The sequence below is a fragment of the Pteropus vampyrus genome, unplaced genomic scaffold, assembly GCF_000151845.1.
Source record: "Pteropus vampyrus isolate Shadow unplaced genomic scaffold, Pvam_2.0 Scaffold13, whole genome shotgun sequence".
Lineage (NCBI taxonomy): Eukaryota > Metazoa > Chordata > Mammalia > Chiroptera > Pteropodidae > Pteropus > Pteropus vampyrus.
The window spans coordinates 9,052,171-9,059,333 of NW_011888794.1; positions in this window are offsets into that span (position 1 = coordinate 9,052,171).

Genomic DNA, 7,163 nt, shown 5'->3' on the forward strand with positions numbered 1-7,163 from the left:
ATGTTCCCAAAGCCCAGGAGTAGTGATGTTGACAATCCAAATATGCCAGAGAGAAATCATAAAGGGCTTCCTTTAAGTGTAAAGGTAGCTACAACACAATTAGATATTCATAAAGACTGCATTCATATAACTTTATTACGGTATATTGTTCTAATTTATTAGAACTTGTTGTCAATCTCTTACACTGCTTAATTTATAAATTAAACTTTATTATTGGTATGTATAAACAGGAAAAAACATAGTATATGTACGGTTAGTGCTATCCATGGTTTCAGGTGTCCAGTGACTGGGATGGGCTATTGTATGCGAAGAACATCTGAAATGAAAGAAAGAGAACAAAACAATCATCTAGAAAAAAAACATTTTAGAGGAAACTGATATGATGCATTGAAGAAAACCTTAAAAAATATATATTTGTCTTAGTTCATTCCAACTGCCACAACAAAATATCACAGATTTGATAGTTCATAAACTTTCAATTCCCACAGTTCTAGAGGAAGGGAAGTCCCAGATCATGGTACTAAGAGATTAGTGTTTGACAAGAGCCCACATCCTCAGAAATAGCTATCATTCTGCTGTAACTGCACTTGGTGGAGGAAAGGGGACAAGTTCTCTGGGGTCTCTTTTTCTAAGGTTACTAATCTCATTTACGAGGGCTGTGCCTTCATGACCTAACCACTTCCCAAAAGCTACACTTCTCATACCATCACTCTGGGCATTGGATTTCGACATATGAATTTGGGGGGGGACAAAAACATTCATTCTATAGCAATATTGCTACTCACCTACAAGAGATGAGAAGCTATTGCATCAATAATAATAGGAGGCTATAAAAATGGAACTAGATGATAAAAAAAACTCTAAAACTAGAAATGAAATTGGAAATTGAAAAGCTGATGGAAATGAGGAAAGAGAAGGTTGAGGAAATACCTTGGAAAACAGAAAAATAGAGACATATGAACAAATAATAAGAATAAAAAGTTAGTTTTAGGATAAATCCAGAGGGATAATACCTAAATAATAAGAATATCAGAATCCGAGGAAGAGAATGGAAGAGGTGATATTATGGGATAGAGAATTTAGGGTTGAATTAATGTTAAGTACACAGAAAACTAAGCAAGCAAACAGACTGTCACCTTCAGAGAAAACAAGGCTTGAAAAAAATATAGAATTTTGTTATACAATATATAAGTGGTGTTTGGATTGCCATAAATTCTAAATTTTAGTTGAATCAAAATGAATAAATTACATTTTGATGATAAGAAAAAATGAGAAATATGTGCCAGTAGTAGAACTATTTAGTTAAAAGAAGTAAAAGAAAAATGTTTATTTTCTTGAAATAAGAGTTCGGAGATTATGTCTAAAATTGAAAAAAAAATGTTTATTAAAATAATTCTAAGCATATTATTTTGCAGCGTGGTTGGACATCCCAAAATAAGTAGCTAAAAAGTTAAAAGTCCCTCTTCTCTAGACAAGAACAAATTGCGTATATTTATTTAACACCATATATGCATGAAGTTCAGATAGAATGTAATCATATGTTAATTTGGTATATACCCATAGCTAGCTGTAAATGATAAAATAGTATGACCTATTTCTAGGGTTACTATTATAGATTGCAATCTAAATAAATAAATAAACAAACATCCACAATTAACATATTGATAAACAAGTAAAACAATTTGAATTGTTAAAATCAAAACAAAATTTTCTATTTGATAATAGCTATGGAACAAAGCTGACAAACATAGAATTTTGAAGCCTAGTGGGAAAAAAAAGATTTAACCTACTCAGTAAAACAGAAGAATACTGCCCAAAGGGAAATTTAAAATTTTATTAACCATAGCAACAAAAAGGTACAACATCATGCTTTTATTAAAGAGAATGAATTCTGAAATGTCACACCATACAGTGTGACTGAAACAGTTGAGAAATTTGTGGACTGGATTCAAACTAAAAATACTCTGTCTATATGAGATAATCATCTTAAGAGGCTATTGTCAGTGCCTTCAGAATCATAAGCTCTCCTCCTTGTCAATTTCGCTGCCGTCTAAAGACACTTGACAACTTTCATTGCAATATATTGTGAACAATCCTTCAGTCCTGCAGCAACTCAGTTAGCGTCATCAACAAAGATGCGAAATGCTCTATATAGGCAAACTAGATAAAGTGGATCAATATGGACTCTGACAATATAAACCCTTTGGCATATGAGAAATGCCATGATGATGCAGACTCAACCTACTGAACAGCTCTGTATAAAAGCTGCAAAAAAAGACGATCAATATGGTAAAAATCCCCGCGGATGTTTCAGAATTGAATAGAAATATTGCTGTCTGGAGGCCTCCCATAATGACCTCTTAACACGATTAATTCATATGTAGGATGTTTCTTAGCCTTTCCTCCCCAATTTTCCTGAATACAATCTAAGATTCTACCCCTTCGACTGTTAGTTACATAATAGTACACAGTAAGACTGGACTGTTTGAAATCTGCATAGCAGTCCAAGGTTGTCCTCGGGGTTTGTGGCTTGCTTACCCTTCCATCCCACAGAGCTTCTACGGTGCTCATTATTCTTTCATTCAAAACTTATACTGTTTTCTTTCCAGTCTAGCGTGTAAGGAGCTTAGAAGCTGCCATTGTGTCCTAACAAGCAAAAAGCTGAACAAAGTGAAACAGCAACAGCTCTTCTTAGATCTGTCAGAGAATTGAGGGCACAAGGCTAATTGCTGCCCCTAAATTGGAGATACAGAAGGAAAATGCAGAGAATCACGTTACCAAAGCAGAAACCCGGGAGAAGAACCCGCCACCCCACAAACACCAGTGCGAGGGAGGAACTCCTAGCTTCCAGCTGACAAAGTGTCGAAGGCTCGGTGTGAACCACACGGAGAATTTAGAAATGCGAGTAGACTCCATTGTATGAGAGCCTGTGCGCTTTGGTGCCGCTCTGCCAGGTTCTCACAGCAAATGTCAGAGAAAATCCCCTTCATTTGGCTGAAAAAGAAGACAAGGAACCATTTTAAAATACACCACAAGGATCTGCTATTCTTAATTGAGCCTGCGTTTGGGAGAAGCTACTTTATCAGCTGGAGCTTTATCACAGCCAAAGCTACCTGGGGAGCAAGGAAAGACACCCGCAGTCCCCCTCGCCCTCCATGGGGGAGAAGAGGAACATCTAACTCCAGTGCTCGCAAGCCGTCCTCGCCACCAGACCAGGCGGGGGACGAAGTTCACAGACTGGAGGACCAGGCTCTTCTAAAAACCGAAACAATCGTAAGGCTAGAACATTTCCTCTCCCCCGACGGCTCACCGCCACGTTACAAAAGGCTCATTTACTGAAGTTCTTTGGCTGCAGTATGTCTACCTTTCAAAAAAAAAAAAAAAAAAAAAATGTACACAACATATTAAAGGCAAAAAAGCAAACAAACATAGTTTGAAGAGACTGAACAAACATCAGAACCAGAATCATATAGTGCCCGAAATGCTGGGATTATCAGATGAGTTGTTTAAAAAAACATAGTTAATACGCAAAAGATTTCTTGGAAAAAGTAAACAACATGAAAGAACAAATAGATAAGGTATACAGAGAGATAGAAATTTTAAGAAAGAATTGAAAAAATATTCTACAAATCAAAAACACTCTAAGAGAGTTGTTCTATCAAACTAAGATTGAAAGGAGGTGATAATTTTATTTCTAATCTGAACCATTCTTCCCTCTATCAGATCATTGTTGACAATCTACTAAGCATGACAATGCACTCTGTGCTGGGGATTCAAGGAAAATAAGAGAGTCTTTGACTTGAGGATTTTTCAGTCTAATGAGGAGGAAAGGCATATATATATTCAATGAAAATAGGAAGGAGCAGCAGCCATAAGAAATCTGATATACAGTCACAAGGAAAGCATGCAATAGAATAAGATATATTTTCTGAGAAAGGTAGGAACGTTGGATTGTGGAAAGTTTTGCCTTTTTAGAATTCAGTTTTCTTACTTGTAAATTTAAATAACAATTTTACTTTAAGACTTTTGCCTAAAGGTAATGGAAAAGCATGCCAAGATATACTTGTAAGTCTATTATTGCCGCCTTATTTATTATAATAAAAAGTGGCTAAAATATTGTAGAATCAATAGGATATTACATGCCTACAGAAAATATAAGACTTGTATTTTTATTTACATAACACAATATGTTATAGTTAGTGAAAACGCTTATCGAAAAACACAAAACATATGGAATTGGCATGTATGTGTTTGTGCATGTATGTGTCTGTGCATGTGGTACATGTGAGTGCATGCACAAAAAAAATCTTTTGAACGATACTTTTAAAATGTTAATAAGGATTTTGGGAACCTTCATTTTCTTTAATATTTTTATTTATTTGTTAAGTGTCCATGAATTATTTTCAAGCCGATTCTCTATTTTAAAACACATATGTGAACATAGTAAATTAAAATGAGATTGTTAAACCATGTAAATTTTAAGTTCCATTATAAAAGTACATTAAAGTTTTATAAAATTGCAAGGTAAATATGATAATGACAAATTGCAATTTGCAAGGAAAGCATGGAGGTAGAGGCATTCTGAGAAGTTCACCATACTTAAGTAGATATTTTTAGTTATATTTGAAGTAGAAATAACCCTCGAATGAATTTCTTCACAGAAAACAGTTAAATTAATGAAAGTTGCATTGAGGATTTTGTGTGTGTGTCTGAATGGGAAGCGTCTAAGGCCATCTCTTATTTATTAAGTCATAATGATCATCTCCCATAATTAGTGACCTTCTTTTTAGAAACAAAAATCCAAAAACAGTTAATTTTTATAAAATATTTAAAAGAAAAGCCTCAGAGATCAAAATTAGTACTTTATTATGTAATACATATAATGAATCAACTTTATTGAAAATAATAAAATTACATAAAACTAATGGTCTAAGATAATTGGTGATGTGTGGTCATCATACAATAATATAATATTAAAAAGCTATTTAACACGAAATGATAATATTATCAGCTTAACTTCTTAAAGGGAGAAGGGTCAAATTTAGACAATTTACTGTAATCGTAGTTTATTTGTCTAAACTATGTATTTTTCTTAAGTTTTTATACTCTTGTCTCTAGAAAGTTTCTGAGTATATACACATATACACGCATAAACTTAATTATTTTTATTGGCATTCCAAAAATTTACCTAAGTATTTATTATATATTATTATAATATGGAAGCTCCATGTCCCAGAAATTGTCAATCTTCTTTTTTCCTCAACCCTGGACTGACGCTCTTTATGAGGACTTAGAAAATGCAATTTCTTTGAGTTGGAAATGTGATCAACAGTTTTTTATTTCAACGCGGAATATTGGCATTATCATTTGTGAGCAAAGTAGACTTGTGTGATGCATGCCAAATTATTTCATGGTTGGTTAATTATGTAGTACTTAGCATTTCTGCATTGGGCTTTCTTGGTCTGTAGCAATTACCACACTAATGATGGACACAATTTGTTCTTTGATGAAACAAATCATGATGAAAACTTAAGTAACAAATTCAGAATAAAATACACTGTGTTACAAGCACAAACTTTTATATTATATTCTCTATGATTCTGTATTACGTAGGTTAGAGTTAGGTTCTTGCAAATAGCTGCCTAAAGATTTTGACAACATTAACGTGAGTGTAAGAAATTGCCTATATTTTTTCTCATTTGAGAATCAGTATTTTATCCATACTTCTAGATGAATGAGACTTTAGATAATTAAGTATAATAAACCCAAGAAGAAAGTTGAATAAAATATTAACACATATTTTCTTATTAAAGCTGGAGCGCATGTCCATCGGGTTTATTGTATCAATCAAACACATTACTCCTCTAGCATTTATTGCTCTTAATTTATGAGTAAGATTATCCAATCATGTTACTACTATTTAAGTGCTTTTCCTATCTCTCTGGTCAAGGGCCTGTTCCTACTTCATTAAGTCTGAATGAATAAGTGTAGAATTATATGTATAGGATCTTTAAATGCATGGTAAATTATCAGTCTTATTAACATAAATTTTTTCCTGGAGAATATCAGTTACATTAGAAAATTCATTGACATTTTCAGTTTATTAAAGAAACTTAACTTGTATCCTACTATACAAACTTGGAGAAAATAAATACATACACATAGACACACACACGCTACAAAGCTGAATGCTAGCTATTTATTCAGACCAATAGTAACAGTAAAACATTGGGTTGTAAAAATATCATTTTAGACCTTAAAATAAGGATTTTGATCTTCGTAGCTTATTTCATACAATTATTTCTTTATATCATGTTATACATTGTTGATGAAAGTATGTGTATCTAGAAGATAAAACTAATAATTCTTGATTAAAATTGGTAGTTATTTACATTAAGCATTAATAATTTTAGAGATATCAAAGAAATGTATTGCATGTTCAGTGAGCTAGGTTTTATTTCTTGCTTTTATAAAAAATGGCATTTATGCAAGGTACACATTATAATTCATTCACTGTAAATTTCAGTCTTTTAATGCATCCTCTTGAATTTCTTATCAGTAAAGACCTTCAAGTCACAAGTCTTCAAATAAATTAAATTCAGCAATATTAATAGGACACTTGCAGCTTTTTAACCTATGACAATAGGTAATTGTTTTCAAATATGAAATTTAATAAAATGTAAATCACTACTGCATTACTTAGAGTTTTAAAAGAGAAAATCTCTTAATAAGCTATAACATCTATGCTTACTGATAAAACTGAATGAATGAGATTTCCAGTTAATTCTGTTTGAAGTTATTAATTAAAACTATAGAAACATTAAATTCATATAAGATGTGTAAGATGTGGAAATCAAATATTACTATCTTTAAATGTGTTTATAAATTTTGCCATTATGAGGATTGAAGGTAACATGAACAGTATCAGTTGAAAAACTTTATTTCAAAAAGAAAAAAAATCAAATTTAAGTTTAGCGAACAAGGGGATTGCATAAAATTTAGCCTCTCTTGATAAATAGGATTAACTTTTAAAATATAATCATGACAGTTTACCAAAAATATGAGGAAATATTATTGTAAACACAAAAATTATTTTAATTTATCCCAAGAACCAGAACGATAGCCACTTTCATTATTATTCAGTATTGTCATAGTTGAAATAT